Source organism: Podarcis erhardii (assembly GCF_964252035.2).
Source record: "Podarcis erhardii genome assembly, chromosome: 3".
In the NCBI taxonomy this organism is placed as follows: Eukaryota; Metazoa; Chordata; class Lepidosauria; order Squamata; family Lacertidae; genus Podarcis; species Podarcis erhardii.
Genome location: NC_138507.1, coordinates 78562042 through 78583166, shown reverse-complemented (window position 1 = coordinate 78583166; position 21125 = coordinate 78562042). Strand labels below are relative to the sequence as shown.

Sequence of the window (21125 nt, the reverse complement as noted above, 5' to 3'; positions counted from 1 at the left end):
CCATTTCCAAACGTTCCCCACCCCCCACTTCACCCTTTCAAGGATAGCCTTGAAGACTTGCTCTAAGCCAGGGGTCAGCAACGGCCAGTCCGCCGTCCCTCAGACCATGTGGTGGGCCGGACTATATTTTTTTTTGGGGGGGGGGAATATGAACAAATTTCTATGCCCCACAAATAACCCAGAGATGCATTTTAAGTAAAAGGACACATTCTACTCATGTAAAAACATGCTGATTCCCAGACTGTCCACAGGCTGGATTGAGAAGACGATTGGGCCTGATCTAAGCCAACCCTCTCTTGCTCTGCTAGTTTCCCATACCGCTGGGACCATTCGAAAATATGATTTCCCCCACCTGAAGCCTGATGTGATACGTTCTGCTCTCACTCCTCACCCCCCACAGACCAAACACAGCGGAGGCCTGAGGGTCCTTGAAGAAGAGCTTGCCTCCTCAGAGTGCCAGCAGAATTAATCAGCAGAAGTAAGGAGGGTTGGGGAAAGCTGCCTGCATGCACCTTTGATAGTTGTGCAGAAGAGGGGAATTTCAGCAGGCTGCACAAACTGAAGCTCTTTTCTTCATCTCTTTTGGCTACCCTATGACTTGCTCAGGCCCATAGCTGCTTCTCTTGACCATCTCCTGGGTCTCCTTAGGCCCTTATCTTTGTCTCTACCCACATCCAGCCCCCCTGCATTTAACAGCATCCTGTTGCTTTCAGGGCCGGTGCATTCAGGGCACATACCCGCCTCTCCCTTTCTCCCCCTACCATAGTTTGTTTTTATTTATTTTATTTGTATACCTCCCTGTTACCACATAAAAATACAAAATGAGAACACGAATTACAGAATAAAACACAAACTGACAACCTCTCCCCCTCCCCTCCCACAAACACATTTTAAAGGCCACAGAATGTTAATCAGCCAAAGGCCCTGGTTATAGAGAAATGTTTTCATCTGGTGCCTAACGTTTAGGAGAAATAAAACTGGGTTGCTTCAGGGCTGTAATGAATTCTCTTCATAAATTAGTTGGATTAGCAGCACCTGTGTGGAGTCTGTTTGAATGCTGTGCTCATGGGTCACCAGGTAACACACATCACCATCTTTCTTCAAGGTCTTCTCTATATCTCACTCACTTGAATCCCTTTCCCTTCTTTTTTTAATTAATTTTCATCCTTAAACTGTTTAACATGGTTGCATTGAGATATATCTTTGTTTACATTACAGTATATGACAGGCAACAATTACATAATATTAAAATGAAACATAAAACAAGAATAAACACTAAGGTAAGTGTTTCTGAATATATTAACAAAGTTGTGTCAGAGTGTATATCAAAATGATTACAGTTATTACAGGTATTCAATGATGTATAGTAATATGTATTACTTTGATTGGTGACCATAAGTAAAGGATGTTTTGTATCAATAACAATTAGAATTTAGGGGGGAGGGGGAGGAAATATTTAAATAAAATACGTATACATGCCAGACTATGCTGTAAACTATGGGCCCTGTTCTATCACATGCGTCATTATTTGTGTAATCAATGAATTCTCACCAGACATAAAAATTGTTCTGTTTCTTTTGGCCTCTTGCTACTTTTAATCTTTGTGTCAGTTTTTCCAATAATGCAGTTTGCCAAATTGCATTATGCCATTGGTCCATAGTTAATAATGGTAATGATTTCCATGTGCTGGTGATAGTTGTTCTTGCAGTGGTTAATAGATGTGTTATGAGTTCTTTGTTTCTAATTTGTAACATATTGTGACTATACAAGTAAAGTAGGGCCAGTCATGAGGACAGTGCCTTGTAATCAAAACTATTTCTGTAAATGCATTCTTCCAGAACTTTTCTATTTTTGGACACCCTCACCACATATGCTGATATGTTCCTGTAGTAGGACATCCTCTCTAATACATGGGAAAGCTGTTCAGTTTGATATAGACTAGGCATCTAGGTGTTAAGTAGCAGCCATGCACAATTTGTCAGTCATTTTGTTCCAGCGTCGTATGTCCATATTTATCCAAACTTTCCTATAATTTGTCTGATATAATTGGTTTAAGTTGTGAGTGACCTGAATGCCTAAGTATCTGAAGCTTTTTCTAGCTATTGGGATTTGTAATATTTTGGAGAAGTTTTCCTGAAGTTGTGGGGAAGTATGACAAAACATGACTCCTAGTTTTTGAAAGTTTACCTTAAGTCCAGAAACATTTAAAAATGTCTCCAGTTCTGTACTCAATAACCTTCCAGCATTGACAGGGTTGACATAAAACAACATTGTCATCATAAAATCCCAGAATATATTCCCTTCTGTTGATAATTACACCCTTTCCTGCTAGAATTTGGCATAATCTCATTGCCAGGTGTTCTATGCTTAGAGCAAATAATAACCCTGTTTTGTTCCACAGCTGTTAACATTTTTATGAATCTATATTATTTATCCTAATTGTAGCCGACGTAATATCATAAATATTTTCCAATATACTGACAAATTTAGGGCCAACCCCCCCCAATCATATTATTTTTGTTTTAAGTACAACTATAATTGTTTTCTCTATTTCTATGATCTCCAATTTTTTCTGCTTTAGCTACAATTTTTAAAATGCATTTCTTGATCCTGTAACTGTGTGTGTTTGTTCCAGAAGGGAAATTTCCTGTTCCAGTTGTGATATTTGTGTCCTACGTGATCTGCTTAAATGTGATTTTTCCGGTATACATGTCCCTCTCATCACTGCCTTCATTGTTTCTCACAATAGACTCAAGCTTATTCCTTCTGTATTATTTTCTTTACTTTTCCCCCCTAATGTTTCAGACAGTCTTTCTCTTAATAATTGGTTTGTTATGAAATTGGGCAGAAATACCATATGGGCGTAGTGTGTCGAACTGGAGTGAATTCAAATTTCATGGAGACTGGGGCATGTTCTGCTATTTTTATCACTTCTATTCGTCTTCTTTTCACTACATTTAAAAGTGGGGTTGACTTGTAATAAAAAGTCTATTCTGGATTGCAAACTGAACATTGGGGACACAGACGTATGAGTCGTGTCTCCCAGATTCATCTCCCCAGATGTCCCGCAGTCCCCACTCTCATGGGAACTTCACCAGTTTCAGTTGGTCTCTGTCTTTCTTAAGTTCTATTGCACTCCTACATTTCCTTTCCCATGTGGAACCAACCAGATCTTTACATGTTAATAATTTTAAGATCACCACCAATTAATAAATCATTTGAGGAGCAGTTTTTCAGTTTGGCTAGTTTTTTGCAGAAAGGATAATTGGCCAGTATTTGGTGCGTAAATAGATGCCAGTGTGACATTATGGATTCCATTCATAATACCATCAAGAAAAATAAACTTTCCATTTACATCTCTTAGTACTTTTGGAGATTGAAAATTAAGTTGTGAATGTATTAATAGAGCTACCCCTCAAACTTTATTGGAGCCACTTGCTGTGTACTTTTGGCCCACCAATGACAGTGTAAACAGTGTATTTTTTATCAGCTTTATGTCTTTCTTGCAAAATGGCTATATGTGGATCTGTTATGAACAAATGAGTTGCCATTCTGGCCTGTTTTATTGGAAATCCCAATCCCATCACATTTAAAGTAATTACATGAATCCCTGTATAGTGGTACCTCAGGTTACATACGCTTCAGGTTACATACGCTTCAGGTTACAGACTCAGCTAACCCAGAAATATTACCTTGGGTTAAGAACTTTGCTTCAGGATGAGAACAGAAATCGTGCAGTGGCAGCGCAGCAGCAGCAGGAGGCCCCATTAGCTAAAGTGGTGCTTCAGGTTAAGAACAGTTTCAGGTTAAGAACGGACCTCCGGAACGAATTAAGTCTGTAACCAGAGGTACCACTGTATTCATTTTGGCAAAGAATAAATAGTGTCCTTTGCCTGTCTAAGCTTTCCACAGTTTTGCTCTGATACTTATATAAACTTTGGGGTAGGGAACCACATTTGAATTACCTGAAACCTTTAAAACATACAGTGTGGTGTGTACCCTCTTTCAACAGTAGAGGGCACTCCAGTTGTTGGCATCCGTTTGTCTCAAGAGACAATGGAGTGTGCCTCTGGAGGTGAAGCCAAACTTCTAGAAAATCATAGCACCTGCTGTGGCTCTAGAGATTGGTAGCTTGTAACTGCTGCCTCCTGTGTTGTTGTTTTTGCTGTGTTTTGAAGGGCACACCTGGGCAGTGTGTATGGAGGTCCTGGGCTGCCCAGAAGACAAGACTCCCCTCTCAGCCTCACTGATGTGTTCCAAAGGAAAGCAGAGCACCATCTTGGCTTCAGGAGTTGCTGGAAGGAGGCATATAAGACTCCATCCAACCAGTTTAGGAACTCCACTCTGGATTGTGTAGGGTCTACTCCTTAGCTTTTTCTTCTCCCTTAGGGCAGTGGGTAAGGGCACTCCAGTATCACTAACTATAAGCATAAAAATCAAATTTATTTTAAACAAGTAAATGATGAGATACATTGAAGTGGGCATTTTATTTTAAACTTCATGTCCTTAAAGGTACCTTTAAGATGTTAATATTTGCAGATCATTGCAGTCTGGTTACTTTTGCTTCTCTAGAAAATGAGTCTTTTTTTTCTTTTTTAAACAGCGTTCTAGCCTTGCAACAGTTCTGCCTTATTTTCTGTTTATTTAGCTCCTGTTTATTTTCTGGGCATAGTAACCTTTCTGAAATACGTACAATGCTGTCTCTTCCTAGTCCCATTCTTCTCCTTGATGGTTTTGGGGCTTTGCTGTAACTTTCCCATTTGGGCTCTTGAGCTGAGTCATCTTCACCAATAGGTTCACTATTTTGCTTCTAAAAAAAATCAATAACCTCAGATGGACAGCCCCGTTCTTCTCCCCCACCCCATCTTAAGCTTGCCTGGAAGACTTTCTGGATTAACCTAGTTTCTTGACTGGATGTGGATAATTTCAGTGTTCAGGGTGCGAAAGGCACCTCATTGGTGTTCAGCGGGGCTCCCTTTCTTTTTACTTCATGTTTCATAACATCATAGAATAATATTAGGAATCCAAAGTGTCATCTAACCCCCCACAATGCAGTTTCTTCATACTCTAGAGCTGATCATTTTGATAGCATCCCAACAGCAGTGCTTGTGTACTTGGTGTGGGATGATTGGATACTGTTATTATGTTTTTTCTACCCTTCCAATTCATATCCCTCAAATCTTTCCAGGTCCTGCCAAATCTCCCACACGGTAATCTCTAGCAATATTTATACTCTGTCCGGATATTGGAAAGAGGGAGAGATACAAGGCTTATAAAGTTGTGTATCACTTCATGTTGAAAATATAATCTCAATTTTCTTTTTATAATTTATCAGTATAATTTAAACAGAATACTGTACTTGACCATGCTCATATTAGTTAGTAAGTGTTAGTTTAAATGGATTTTAGAAGTCTGACAAAATTTGAGGGGAATGAAGTGATACTGTATGTAGAGGATTGCCAGACCTGGAATAGAACAGGACTGCTGTCCCTTTCATAATGGAAATTCCTCATTCTGCCCACTACAGCAATATGATGAGCCAAAACTCTTCACCATACCTTTGAATATTGAAGGACCCTTCCACATATTAATCCAGACAATAAGAGATATGTCATCTTCCACTCAGCCTCTGTTCTCCATTTAGAAATAGGAATGGTAATAATAATGGTAATGATGATCTATTTTTCAGGGGTGTTTTGAGGCCAAACATAATCAGAATCCAATGTTTTCAAAAACTCAGATTTGAGTCTTGTGCTTGTCCAACTGCTACATATGAGCTGTTGCAAAAGGAAATTAGTTGCTTCTGTTTATCCCCTGGTGTGTTTTGTTTTAATAAGGAGCCAATTGGTGACTAATGATTCGGAAGTAATCTGATGTGGTTCTGTGCAGTGCACATTTATGTGAGTTGCTGTGGCAGAGTTTCTGAGTGAAACATTGAGCACCTTTACTTTCACTGTGTATTGTACATAGTCCCAGGTTCATTCTCTGCCATCTCGGGTGACTAGGCTAGCCCAGCTCCTTACCTGATATCTCAGGGAAAGAGATGTCTGTTATGATAAGCACCAGGCTAGAAAGACTACTGGCTGGAATCTGCCTAATGAGATATTATATGTACATAGAATGATATGCCCAAAAGTATAACTGAAAGGAAATGTGTTATCTGCATCTCACAAGTAAATATATTAATATATACTGTTAATACTTGAATATGGGGCCAGAAACACACACTCCCTCTACTTTCTAGTCACCATGGTAACTCTTAATGATTTCAGATGGAGCGGTTGTGCTTGTTTATGCACTCTGCCACAAAGCTATAGAAGCAATCAAAACATGGCAGCTAGGGATTGAGGGGCCATGGGAGCGGCAAGTATCTGTCTGGCAGCAGTAGATGAGGAAGAACAGGTCAACAGGAGGGATGGTGTGAAGATCTATGTCAGCCAGGGCAGTTTTGTGTGGATTATCTACTTGGAGGCATGGAGGAGAAACTCACAGCTCCTTTAATCCAATCCTGCTCACAGATGCTTTGTCTAGTTCCTCTATAGATAGGTTAGAAAATTGACAGCAGGCTTAGAACATAATCCTTTATTGGTAGCAGCACATACCTGGTTTGGCTCAGCATAAGATCTGCCCATCAGGAAGCCCACCTACCGGTACTTGCCTATGTCACCACCCATCCCATCTACCGAGATAACTGGAGGAGTTGGCAAGCAGGGAGAGTCCACCATGGCACAGGTCAGGCATGTGGGCCCACAAGCAAGCTAGGAGTGGTTGCTGGCTTGGGTTCCCTGGCTGGGACAGAAGCTTTTGGTGTCACCCCAAGATCCTTTATGTGGACCCCCTCATAAGTTATGGACCCTGCCCAATGCCCTCATCTACCAAACTGAAAAATTGTGCAGATTGATGTAGCTGTGAAATACACATAAAAGCCTTGATACGGAAGAAAACAAAAAACATCATGGCCAGCTGACCAATGTAGTCTGTGAATAAAATTCCTTCCCTGTTCCATTAACCAGCAACTGACGTCCACAGCAGGGATGACTGCAATTAAGGGAGGGAAAGAAGATAAGACCCTGATGGTGAGTGCAGAGACTGAGTGTGGGGAAGTCTTTTCCACAGGCTCCACCCACAGGAACTATTTTGGGCTACCCATTGTCTTCTAGGCTCCAAACACAGCCTGAGGTATGGTGCAGAAGCTTGCCCAAGTGGCTCCCTCCTGCCTCCGCTTCACTATTACACAAAAGGTTCATCAGTACACAAAAGGTACACAAAAGTGGCCTTTTACATAGCAGGATCTCAGTGAAACAGTAGCTAGATGATTTGGGCATCTTTTGAAGACAGTGTCTCTCAGATGAGTAACCCCACAGATGTAAGTATGGGTACTTTGTTCTTTGTGAGACTTGGAAATCAAATAGACAAGTGTATAAATGGAGACTCTGAATTGTGACATATGCAATAGCTACATCTTTACATTGGATTATCAATGATCCATGACCATTATTGTGTAATAGTACTGAATAGGAAGCAACTAGACTTTCTTTGTAATGTGAAGCCAATAGCAGATCTATGCCTATTAATATGAGGCACATATTGTATTCCATTTCCATTAATAACTTTCACTATTCCTTACATTGTTCATGGTTCCCACTGACTTTGTATGTAGTTTTGTGTATCAATATGGGCCCCACAGAAGGCTTAGTGAATAAACAAAGGCATACACTCCTCCATTGACTCCTAAGACAAACAGATGCCAACATGTGAGATATAAGGCTAGGGGGAATTGGAAATGCCTTGAATGCAAACCAGCTACGTCTGAATCAGTTTCACTTTACTTGAGTTGGATTTCTTGGTTGTTGGACTGTAACAGAAACCTCTGAGCCTTGGATTAGGCAGTAAATGTCAGAGTGCCTATAGACATGCAAGAATTCATTTTTATGGATATGCATCTCTATGGATGCTAAAAGCTGCTGGTAAAAAATTAAATGACTGGAAAATGACATCCTAAATGTCAACATACAAAAAGAATTTAGCATGACACTAACAAATGCCAAAGGAAGAATGAATTCTTCTTTGGAAGATAGCGTCATCAAAACAGCGGAAGAAGGGACCTATTCTGACCATAATTCAATAGAAAGTGTATAATGGGAAGTTTTGAAGTATCTTCAGTTGTACTAAAGGAAGCTTTCTGCTAATTAAGTTTATGGGGTCAGAACATCTTAAAACTGTTGTGGAAAATATATTAAAAATCCCACTTAGCAGTTCTATCGAAAGTGGTCCAGAAATTCAAAAGCCATTATCCAAGGAGCGGCTAAAACAATACATGTTCACCCTTCCGATGGCTTCATCTGACATCAGGTTTTGTAGACATATTTGGATATAAGATGCTATTTTCTATTTCCTGTCTATGGTACTAACACTGGAGAGAAACCCCCCCCCCCAAAAGGTGCATACAATAAAGTCATTATTGTGGTGTGCACAATTGTCACAAAATCTCCGTAAATAGTCTTTTATAGCACTTTCATCATGTGAGACCAAAGAAATTAGTGTATCAGCTCTTACAGTCTTCTCTTATTCCAGCCTTAATCTTTTGATCCAAATGCTTTACTGAAAAAGTATTTATATCTTTATGCACATCATTGTGCTATATTCGCACTTGCATGCCCTTTAATGGGTCTGCCCACCTCCCCCAGATTTGCATCCAGTACTGTACTGGCAACAAGCCAACAGGGCAAAATTCTGCATTCCTGGGAGCTGGGAAAAGGTAGAAGAACTGATACCATGTAGGAACATAGGAAGCTGCCTTCTACTGAGTCAGACCATTGATCCATCTAGCTCAGTAATGTCTATACCAGCTGGCAGTGGCTCTCTAGGCTTTAGGCAAGCAACTCCCCCAACTCTATCTGGAGATGCTATCTGGATTGAACTTGAGATCTTCTGCCTGCAAGGCTGGTGCTCTACCACTGAGCTATGGTAGTTCTCCTAAAAACCACTGGATGCGGGTGGTGCTGTGGTCTTAACCACTGAGCCTCTTGAGCTTGCCGATCAGAAGGTTGGCGGTTCAAATCCGCACAATGGGGTGAGAGCTCCCATTGCTCTGTCCCAGCTCCTGCCAACCTAGCAGTTTGAAAGCTTATGAGTATAAGCAAGATAATTAGGTACCACTATGGCGGGAAGGTAAATGGTGTTTCCGTACGCTTGGTGTCCTGTTGCACCAGAAGTGGTTTAGTCATGCTGGCGACATAACCCAGAAAGCTGTCTGTGGACAAACACCAGCTTCCTCGGCCTGAAAGCAAGATGAGCGCCGCAACCCCATAGTCGCCTTTGACTGGACTTAATCGTCCAGGGGTCCTTTACCTTTACCTAAAAACCACTAGCACATTTTTCTCAGTCAGCAAGGATATTATTCCTCATGGGGGTGATGGACTGTGTGTTAAAAGAAGTACAGTTGTCAGTTGGCAATGGCATGTGTTGGCTTTTGAGACCAGCCAGGATTTCTTTATGCTGTTTAGCCATGCAATGAGTTCTGTATGCCTGCAAAACTTTGGAACTGTGATTTCTGAACAGTGGCTTCCTTAGCCATATGACAATTTTTCAAAGTAGTTGGTGCCATGACACGTAGGCTTTCTGTGCAAAGGAAAGAACACACCCCCCCCCCCTGTTCTAAGCTGAACTGGCCCATTGGGTCCTGACACATGAATTTCACATAATGTGGTAGTGCTCAAATTACTGGGGGCCAGAAAAGTCTTGGATCCTTTGCCTTTTGTGATGGTTATCTGTTGTTCTTAGAAAGCTACCAGTGAATGAATTAGGTAAAATTGGGTGGCATTGAAAGGTACAACTTGTGGAGTCAATTAAAAGCCCTTTCCTTTTCTAATCTGTGATGGAAGCATTGCTCTGTGAAAGATCACTGATTGGATATGGAGAACTTGTGTGGTGGCAGTCAATATAGTTACTGAATATTTGTATATTCAGATACGTATCTGAAGAAGTGTGCATGCACACAAAAGCTCATACCAATAACAAACTTAGTTGGTCTCTAAGTTGCTACTGGAAGGATTTTTTTTAATTTTTTTTTTTACTATAGCAGACCAACATGGCTACCTACCTGTAACTGAATATTTGTATGTTTTGACTGATGTTATTTTTCTGCATATATGTGAGCTTTAGGCTTCTGGGGAATTGTATTTCTTAATTCATACACTCGGTGCTTTTTTCTTTAAAAAAATGTTTAAGAGTACTCTCATTTTCCTACTCATATTGAAATACTGTCCCTCAATGAGGCCAAATTTAGATTCACAATGTTTAGGGTTATGTGTACCCCTGCGTCCCCCCAGAAAAAAAGCAGTGCATGTGGTAAAGCTTAATAAAGCATGACATTAATATTATGTAATACACTTCAGCCTTAAGATGGTGCTTTGTCTGAATATGTGTATGTTTAGGCAGGGGGTTGGAAGAGCCGGTAGGTTTGGAAGGTGAACTTGGGAGAAAAAAGTTTGACACTCATATCTAAAAGGGAGATCCTCAAAGGGCAAGGTTGACTTTCCTTCACTGACCTGGAGACTTAACTAAAGCAATAGCTCCACCTGCTGATAGATATAGAGGTGACCACAATGCAGCTTCACATACTGTATGTACGGTACTTCAGTGCTAGGCAATAGCTAGAATGCAATTTGAACAATGTTTGTAGACCAGGCTTCTGAAAGTGATTAGTGCTAGAAGAAACATGCTTAAAACATTGAAATGTAGCAAGCTAATGAATGAGGAGTAGGTTTTACGCCTACTACATACTCATGCATACTTCTTTTTATGCAAAACTTTTCCCCTTTGTATACAGGGCAGCCATGTGGCCCAAATATTAATTTTAAGAATTGTGTTGCTAAAATACACACGGATCTCCTATCATGCCTAGTTTGCCTCTTAGCCTGAAAGCAGCAAGTTGGTGAGAGATACAGGTATTCCTCAAGAATAATTGCATGCCTAAAACAGAGTGTGCCCTACCTAAATGTTGCCCCTGATAGTACATCTGTTTAAGATTTCAGAAGAAATTATATTTTAGTGAGACTGTGATGTGATTGTATAAAGTATCCGATTCAAAAAAACCATCATTGGTTCTTGCAGGCATTGTGGAAACAGAAAAAAGAGGAGCTAAAATAAAACTTTATTTGGAGGTTAGAACTGGGTTTGCTTTGTGCAGTGGAAATGCCAATTCAAGGCAGATGATCTAGGGTGAAATCCTATGGTTCCTTGAAGAGCATTCCAAGGGCCATACAGTAGGATCTACCCTTCATTCTCCAAGGTCATAGAGGGTGCTCTCATGTCAGACCCTCCCTTTCTAATGTCAACAGCTTCTCCAAAGCTTTGGCCCATCAAACAACCAAACTTCAAAGTTGGTAAGGCCCCAAACAGGGCATTCTGGGGAGCAGCTTTGATCTGAATGGTCAAAGGCCCTCCCAGTCACCTGACATGCTCCCATACTGAAGGGGGAATTGGACACACTTATGAGAATGCTTAAATCTTTCTCTCCCATTGTTTCCAGTGAGAGAGAAAACAGGCAAATATATAAAATATGCTAAGGCCTAGAAATGGACAGAGAACCACAGAACATTCCACTGCCAGTTTATACCATGTCAACTTTAGCTTGGCACAGCTTTGGGTGAAGCAGTAGTACTGCCTTTAGATTTCACTTACCTCACCCCACACCCTAGGATTGCAGCCTTAAAGAAATTCATTTAAGAGGAATTTAAGACTTTAAACTGAAGAGTCAATCTTCACTCGTAAATTTGGAAAGATAGTGTTTATAAGCCATATCACCCAGCATTGGTATGGTTTTATGTGTTCATGCTGCTTTCGATTAATTGGACATGTAAATAGTTTACTGTTTCTTTTTCTTGCTTTTGAAGCTATTTTGTCATTGTTTCTTGCTGCAGTGTAAAATAAAATAGTAGCTTTACAAAATGTAACTGTTCACCTGAAGAACTGAAAGCGAACGAGATCCCATGATTGGCAGGGTCATTATCAGCATATTTAAACTGGTGGTCACAATTCCAACCTTTGAGAAATTTGCATCCTTGGTGGGATTTGAGGCAAGGACCCTTGACCTTGAAAGGATTAACATACCCTTTGATCTACAAGAACATTTGGAATGTGATCCGTAATACTTGAGCCGAGGGCTTATTTTCAGATGGTGCACCTCAGAGGGGCAAGCTCATCTGAACTGTTTCCTGCTTATGGATGCATTTGGCTTGCAGTGTGCAGTTTCTGTATTTTAAGCCAGCTCCCTTTTCAGTTCTGCTTTGCATGGAGCACAGTCAGTCACATCGCAGCCCTTCAGAGAATGGGGATACAGCACTTCAACAACTGAGTTGCAGGTCAAACTTATTTCTACTACTTCTTTGTTAGAATTCAAAGGATTAATGCAAAGTACTCATGTTGGAAATGTGGAAAAGAACTAGGAGAGTTTTATCTTATGTAGTGGAAGTGTAAAGTGGCAAAAAGAAGTTGAGCAAAAACCAGAGCTTAAATAATTAAAATCTTAGGGTATGAAGTTTCCTGGGTTCAGTTGTGTTCTTGTTAAACCATGTAAATAGGTCCGTAAGACTGCAGCATGAAGAACTAAGCTCATATATGGCAACTACTGCTAGAATTATGCTAAGAAGCGAAGGCCACACCATCTGTATCTGATTTGTATGAAAAAGGTTGGGAATATGCTGTTATGGTAAAATGAAAATGGCCCATCCAGCATCATGTTCTCACCATAGTCAACCAGATGCCGATGGGAAACCTAAAAGCAGGACCCCTGAGCACAGCAGCATTCTCCACATTTGTGATTTCCAGCACCTTTAGGAGGCAGAGACTCCAATTACAAGGAGCTGGACTTGACTCGGTTGTCTTAAAGGTTGGCAATGGCAGGTTGGCCATCTTTTCTAGGTTTCCCTTGCAGGGACTGCTGCCCCTGATTTTCACTGCTAGAGAAGGCTATTCTTTTGCGGGTATCCTAACCTAGGCTGAGGGACGCGGGTGGCGCTATGGGCAAAACCTCAGCGCCTAGGACTTGCTGATCATCAGGTCAGCAGTTCGAATCCCCGCGGCGGGGTGCGCTCCCGTTGCTAGGTCCCAGCGCCTGCCAACCTAGCAGTTCGAAAGCACCCCCGGGTGCAAGTAGATAAATAGGGACCGCTTACTAGCGGGAAGGTAAACGGTGTTTCCGTGTGTTGCGCTGGCTCGCCAGATGCAGCTTGTCATGCTGGCCACGTGACCCGGAAGTGTCTTCGGACAGCGCTGGCCCCCGGCCTCTTAAGTGAGATGGGCGCACAACCCTAGAGTCGGACACGACTGGCCCGTACGGGCAGGGGTACCTTTACCTTTACACCTAGGCTAGTAAGAACACTGCAAATCAGATTAAATTGTCTGTGCTAATGTTTGCCCTCTACTACTGGCTCTGATCTAGTGGTTTTCAATTCGTATGGAGTAAGACTATTGGGTTTCTTATTTCATAAGATTCCCTCTTTAGAGGATGAAGTTCAAAGTGCTGGGAACACTTCTCCTGCTTCTCCTTAGCAGATTGTAAGTTGCCGCACCAACTCTGTGGTTTTTCTAAGTGTGAGGATGGCTGATAATGGGCAGCCTGGAAATAGCTTATTCAGATGTCTTTCTTCTTATTCTAGGTATCCTCAGATGTGTCCCAGAGGGCATAGGAAGCATTGGCTCTCCCTCTCTAAGGGTGCACTAACTTCAGAGAGAAAGAGATCTCTGTTTCAGTTCTCTCTTCCTACCACCATGGCCCTTGCCCTCTCAACATTATTAGGGTGAAAGGGGTGTGCGCCTGGGGAGGGTTGCTCAGGGAGGAAAAAGAGAAGGCATGGATCTGAAGGATCCATAGCCTCTCCAGACGTGCCTCCAGCCCAGGGAATAGTCCATTGATTGTTTCTGGGTTTCTTTTAATCAACAGTGGAAAGGGATGGAGGAGTGCAAAAGTGTTCCTCTACCCTCACTTCTACACCCCCCCCCCAAGTCTTAGGATTGCAAATAAAGATACTTGATTCATGGTCTTACCTGTTGCAGTTGCTTTCTAGCTTTTCTGTGTGTATTTCCCGATTCACACCAATACATGTTGTAAGCTTAATGTTAATGTAGTGTGTATATAATTATGTTGTGATACAAAAGAAAAAACACCTATAGAGGTGTAAGACACTACTCCCTTTATTTCTATAGAATTTGAGCCATATGTTATTGGATACTGCACTTAGATATCTGCTATTCCAAGCATCTTATGATATCTTAGTATATTTAATTCAGAAAGAGCAGTTGTGCAAACATGTACAGTATAGAGAATGGACATTGCATATGTATTGACATTTTACATCTTCTTCTTTGGCGATTACTCGTAGCCGAGTAAGATTGTCTTCCATAAACACAGTTTTAACAATGAGTCCCTAAGTGACTGTGGAGGTCAATTCTAGATCCACATGTCCTTCCATGGTGGGGCTATTGGTTTGCCAAGCGTGCCTTTCTCCTAGCACGTTTCTCCCTTGCGTCCTGAGTTTGAGAGTCTTCAAAGCCCATGACACCTTTGGTAAAGGCTGTTCTCCAACTGGAACGCTCGCAGGCCAGTGTTTCCCAGTTGTCAGTGTTTATACTACATTTTTTTAGATTTGCCTTGAGACAATCTTTAAATCTCTTTTGTTGACCACCAGCATTACGCTTTCCATTTTTAAGTTCAAAATAGAGTAGTTGCTTTGGAAGACGATCATAAGGCATCCACACAACATGACCAGTCCATCAAAGTTGATGTTGAAGAATCATTGCTTCAACACTGGTGATCTTTCCTTCTTCCAGTACACTGATATTAGTTCGCCTGTCTTCCCAAGTGATGTGTAAAATTGACAGAGGATGCCTCCATGAAGTTTTAAATTTATTTTTATACACTGGATTGCTTGGCATTCATTTTCACTGCTAATAGTGCATCATCTAGTGCCTGTGTGAAGACTGCAGCTTTTACTTGTATCTTTCTTGCCAATTTGGAAAAGAGGGGTTGAAATGTCTTCTTCATTTGACATCCTACACTGGCTTCTCCAAACTCATTACTAGGGGTCAGACTTTGTAGTCTCACCACTGCTCTTTGCAGCTTTTGCCCACAATTATCTGAGTTTAAGCAAGATAATGTACATGTAGTTGCATCTATTTATTCTTTGACTACCCCATAGAAATCTGATTTTGTTGAACTTTATTTCCATTTGGAGAAATTACTGGCAGTTGGATAAGCAGACTTAAGGAGCATCTGAAACACTTGGCCAAACCACTGGAAGTTGAACCTGGGAATTATTGTGACATCACCAATGTGGCTTCTTTTATTTCAGTCAAACCCTTACAATGATGAGTAGAGCCTGATGGAGATTGTGCTGAAATTCATCTTGTTGGAGAAAATAGAAGTAGCCTCTGAACACAGAATCGTATTGTAATAATCAATGAATCTTTCAAGTGTTAAGAAGATTTCTTGATTATTGTTGTTGTTATTTAGTCGTTTAGTCGTGTCCGACTCTTCGTGACCCCATGGACCAGAGCACGCCAGGCACTCCTGTCTTCCACTGCCTCCCGCAGTTTGGTCAAACTCATGCTGGTAGCTTCGAGAACACTGTCCAACCATCTCGTCCTCTGTCACCCCCTTCTCCTTCTGCCCTCAATCTTGACTATTACTGTCATGTGAAGTTTCATCACTACCCAGCTATTTGAAAGCTTTTCATGTAGGCAGCCACAACTGTTTAAATTGTGATTTTATGGATCACAACCTCTTAAGTACAGAATCTAAGTAAGCATATAAAACTGGGAAATCTCTCATTAGCCCACTTTGGCAGGATATTTAGATGTCAAAGATCACAATGAATCCTGGACAGTAAAAAAGCAACTATTAGAAGCATGATTTCCATCCGCTATATGTTTGCCTCAAAGAGAATTCAGATACCGGGTTTCTGGCTTTCATCACAAGTCAATGACTGTTGCTCCTTGCTGCCCATTGTGGGCAACAAGGAGATTCAGGCAGGGGGAAGCCAGGATTTATGAGGCAAAAATCCTGGCCATGTTCCCCAGTGGGGTCTGGAGAGCTCACTGCATCCCACTGTGCCACTCAAGCCCGTGTCGCCAACTTGAAAGGCAGAACTAGTGTGACCTGGGAGTGTGTCCCTGCAATGGATGAGCCTCCATCTCTGACATGATTTGTGCTTGGTTTCTCCATAATTTGGAATATTGGCGTTAATCAAGAGGCTCTTCTGGACCGACATATGCCAGTGAGCTGCAATCAATCAGCTGCCGAAAGGACTGGGCTTGGTTTTTTAAGGGAAAGGAAGGGGAGGACAAGGTGCTTGGTGCTTTCATATGGTTTTCAAATGGTGTTTATTTTTGTCCTCCGCTGCAAAATGAAACATAGCCGCTGCTATGTTATTCTGTCTTTTACCACAGAAAAGAGGGGGGAGGTTTTTGATTTATGCTCAACAAGGAATTTAACAAGGTTTTATTATGCCCTCCCCCCTTGACCAAGGTGGAATGGACTTTATTTAAAATATTTTTGGATTGGACCAGGAGTGTGATGGAGCAATGCAGAGCAAAAAGAATGAATGGCTGCCAAATAGATCTAGGTCAACACACACCACAATTGCCTCATTACGTAAATCATGTTCAGAATACCACAACACACACGTAACTGGCTGTAAAGTAACATAACATTATACATAATAAAAATGTGATCTAATCGTCATATCATAAAATTGCAAAGCACTGTTCCTGATGGCAATAACATATATTACTATTAACCTTCTAAATGTTTTTATTGTCGTAAAGTCCAAGGATAGTAAAGTCCAAAGATTGTCAAGTCCAACAATTACAACGTGCAGTTCTTGTTGGCAATGCTATTTCATACTGATATCTTCCTTCTGCATCATCCTATGTCTTAAAAGTGTAACAAACGAACTTGCCTTCTGCATAGTCCTATGTATTGAGAGTGTAACAAACAGAACTACTTAGTAGCAATCAGGCAGCTGATGATAGACCAGTTATCAGGATACACCCTTGTTTCGCCCATTGGGCTTCTTCAACGACAAGGTTTCCATGAGATTTTTAAGACATAGGACGATTTCTCCCTAAATGCAGCCTAGCTGAGGCAATCATCTCATGAGGAGGAAAACAAGACCCTATTGGTTATTTTCATGGAGTGCTACATTTCTCAAATCTCTGATGGTAGTGAATCTGCATCTCTTCCCAGGGGAGTAAGGACTGCTTCAAACATGAAATTGGGAGGATTGTTGGTTTTGGGTCCCAGGTGAGAGTTTGGGCAATCACCAGTCTTTCTTGGGCAAGAGCAGAGGCTAGACTAGTTTAAATAGTTTGTTATAGAAGTTACTGGAGAGACGTATGGCTTCTCTCTCTATCTTTCTCGTGGGTTTTGATAGGCCATCAAACTCCTCTATGGAGTTTAAGCACTATTACAGTGATGGATCCTTGATTTCTAAGGGGTTTTCCTGGTGTGGGGTTGGGGGAGAACCATACCTCAGGGGAGCAATGCATGCTTTGCATGCAGGAGGTATAGCAGGTAATGACATCCTGGAGAGCCTCTGACTGTCAAGAGTAAACAGTATTTAGTTGGATGAACTAAAGGTCTGATTCGATATAAAGCAGCTGGTATGTCTGGAGGGCCTATCGATACCCTAGACCTAGTTGATCTGTGGAAGGTACAAAAACACGGTCTCCTGCCAAAGCATAACCTAATCCATTGTTTCCTAGGAAGTTGGCTGCAATGAAGCAGCAAGGTCAATAGTTTGAGTGCAGGTTGGGGAAACCTTATACTGTAGAATCATAGAATCTTAGAGTTGGAAGGGACCCCAAGAGTCATCTAGTCCAACCCCTGCAATACTGGAATCTCAGCTAAAGCACCCATGACAGATGGCCAGCCAACCTCTGTTTAAAAACCTCCAAGGAAGGAGAATCCACTGCCTACTGTATCTGTGGCACCAGGAACACCTCGAAAAGGAACTATGATAGGGTGAATGGGTTTCTTTGTAAAAGTTGAAAGTGCTGCTTTTTTGCATCTCCTCTGGTAATATTCTTTGAGGGTGGTTAAAGATGGAGTGGGTGGCGCTGTGGGTTAAACCACAGAGCCTAGGGCTTGCCGATCAGAAGGTTGGCAGTTCGAATCCCCGTGACAGGGTGAGATCCCGTTCCTCGGTCCCTGCTTCTGCCAACCTAGCAGTTCGAAAGCACGTCAAAGTGCAAGTAGATAAACAGGTACCGCTCTGGGGGGAAGGTAAATGGCGTTTCCGTGCGCTGCTCTGGTTCGCCAGAAGCAGCTTAGTCATGCTGGCCACATGACCCGGAAGCTGTACGCCGACTCCCTCGGCCAATAAAGCAAGATGAGCGCCACAACCCCAGAGTCGGCCACAACTGGACCTAATGGTCAGGGGTCCCTTTACCTTTAAGGATGCAGCAGAGATTACCATGATAAATGCTGAAGGCAGTGATAGTGGCTTTTTAGTTGTGCTATTTCATTTGACTGCTCTGCTGCCATTTGAAGCAACTGAGCTACAATTGGCAGCTCATTAGGCAGGCATTTACTTCACTTGCTCTGCATGAGTGATGCTATTGCCAGCAAGTACAGTCATACCTCAGAAGTCAAACAAAATCCGTTCCAGAAGTCCATTCAACTTCCAAAACGCTCGGAAACCAAGGCATGGCTTCCGATTGGTTTCCGATTGTGCAGGCATGCTGGAAACAATAGCAGAAGTCGGATGTTTGGCTTCCAAAAATGTTCAGAAACCGGAACACTCACTTCTGGTTTTTGATCATTCGGGAGCAGGAACGTTCGACTTTGAGTGGGTGGGGAAAGAAAACACTTTAAGCAGGAAATAACAGGGCATTTCCTGGAAATTCTGCAGTTTGGTTTTCTTTTAAATCTAATATGAAGTTTATGCTATGGATTCATGTGCTATAACAGCTGTAAATAAGCAACGACAGATCATTTTGTATTTTTATTTTAAATGTATGGAAGAGGCAGTGACTCTTACAACACTATGTCCCTTTGTTGCATGGCCTCCTTGAAAAAGGTTATTGACATTTAAGTCTCACTTGACTATGAAATGTAAAGCATTACTTGCTTTTTTTGCCGTTTCAACCCCCCTTTCTATACTGGATGGATTGCTGCAGAGCCTGTCTGTGAAACTAGCTCAAGCAGATCTTTACTGACGCTCTGAGCCCCAATTCAAATGGCATCTGTCTAATGAGCCATCCCATGAAGAGAAGCTGTTGTCTGTAGAAGTCATTGGCTCAGACAGCCTCTATGAGGGCATCCTTGTAGAATGACTCCTCTCTCACCTTGTCCTTTTTGCAGGAAGTGTCATCACTGCTTCTCCCTATTAGCATTCTCCTTAGTGGCCTTAATTTTCCTCATTCCTAGACTACCACTGTGTTTGTCAAGTCAAAGCTGCAGAAAGAAGGGCAGTCGGTGGGTAACAGCAGCGACAGGTCTATTCTGGGTGAAAGGAAAGCCCCAAAGCAGTTGGAGGGAGCCATGAAGGAAATACAGGTCTGTTGCTGTGAGAGCTTGAGCAGTGAGGGGAATTTCCATTCTTCCTGGCATCAGTTTCCAGGTGGTTCTGAAGATACCCGGGCTCTCAGCAGCATGAATGTCTGTGATTGCTGACTGGTTAGTTTCCCATGGGGGAGGCCACTGCTATTGGTAAGGATAACTACCAAGTTCCAGTAACATGCACCAGAGTGGATCTCATTTGAACCAGTAACTTCTACAGTCAGAGGAAGGTTTCTATCCATATGGTGGCTCAGTAAAAGACTGTAACAAAGGACATTTTAAGAATATGACCAATCATTCTGGAATATTGATATTACTCCCAAAAGCTCACCATTGCATAAAAAGTTTATCAAATTTAACAGCAGGCAAAATTTCAAGTCATAATGCTGTGGGGTCTTCTTTTTCGACAGAGCAGTGCTTAGTATGGATACAGAAGATGTCCTTCTGTCCGAGCAATTATAATAAATATACTTTGGGAGAAATAACACACATGTCATGGCAGTGCACATGTTGGACAGCAGATTCCTATTCCCAGCTTAGTACAGATGCTTTGAGAAATTCTGACTTACGGCTGTATTTCCCAGAGCATCTGTACTAACCTAGGAACAGGATTTTCTTCTACAGCATACATCAAAAGTTAAATGAACCTTTAATTTCTTTGTGTAGTTCAGTATAGTATACCAAAGTGATGCTGATACAAAGTGTCATGGATTAAATTGCTGGTACAGGACATTCAAATGTAACTGCATGGTGGGAAATTTTGCTGTTTCCATGGGCAGCTTTCTGTATGTATGCAAAACTCCCATTGAGAACAATAAATAAATAATAAATAAACCTTTATTGTCACTAAATCACCTGTGTGCAATGAAATTAAACAAGCCCCCCTCCCCCCCACATACACTCAGTCTTGTTCGCACTCTGTGTGCTTGTCAGAAGTGAATTGCACCACTATTATTTTTTTTCATTCAGCAGCCCAACAGCCCACAGATAAAAACTATTATTTAACCTGTTGGTGCGGCTGACTATACTTCTGTATCTTCTGCCCGAAGGGAGGAGATTAAAGAGGTGGTGGCCGGGGTGTGAATCGTCCCTAAGAATTTTCCTCGCTCTCCTGAGACAGCGGTCTCCTGCGATGTCATCTAGCAAACTCATGGTACAGCCCACGATATCATGTGCTGCATTCACCACCCTCTGTAGGGACTTCCTGTCTGTGGCTGTCAAACCAGTGTACCACACTGCAATACAGTATGAAAGGACACTTTCTATTGTGGACCGGTAGAAGATCATCAGTTTTTGTTTGACATTGTTCTTTTGCAAGACCCTGAGGAAATGGAGTCTCTGCTCGGCCTTCCTAACCACCTGAGTTATATTGCTTTTTCCAAGTGAGGTCTTCACTAAGGTAAACTCCCAGCAATTTAAAGGAAGAGACCCTCTCCCCGATATACAACAGGGCTAGTTCCCCTCTCTTCCTCCGAAAGTCCAACACCATCTCCTTTGTCTTGCTGATATTTAGGTGCAAGTTGTTCTCTAGGCACCATGTCGAGACTTGGTGGTTTGGGCA

General features: G+C 41.9%; 1 long non-coding RNA gene across 1 annotated transcript in view; it reads left to right on the top strand.

Moving 5' to 3' along the window:
• Positions 1 to 279: 279 nt before the first annotated feature.
• Positions 280 to 21125, top strand: part of LOC309338890 — a 56146-nt gene continuing 35300 nt past the window's right edge. The window contains exons 1-2 of the long non-coding RNA XR_014155090.1: positions 280 to 1077; positions 1219 to 1280. This is a non-coding gene — a long non-coding RNA (uncharacterized lncRNA). The remainder of the gene's footprint in view (positions 1078 to 1218; positions 1281 to 21125) is intronic.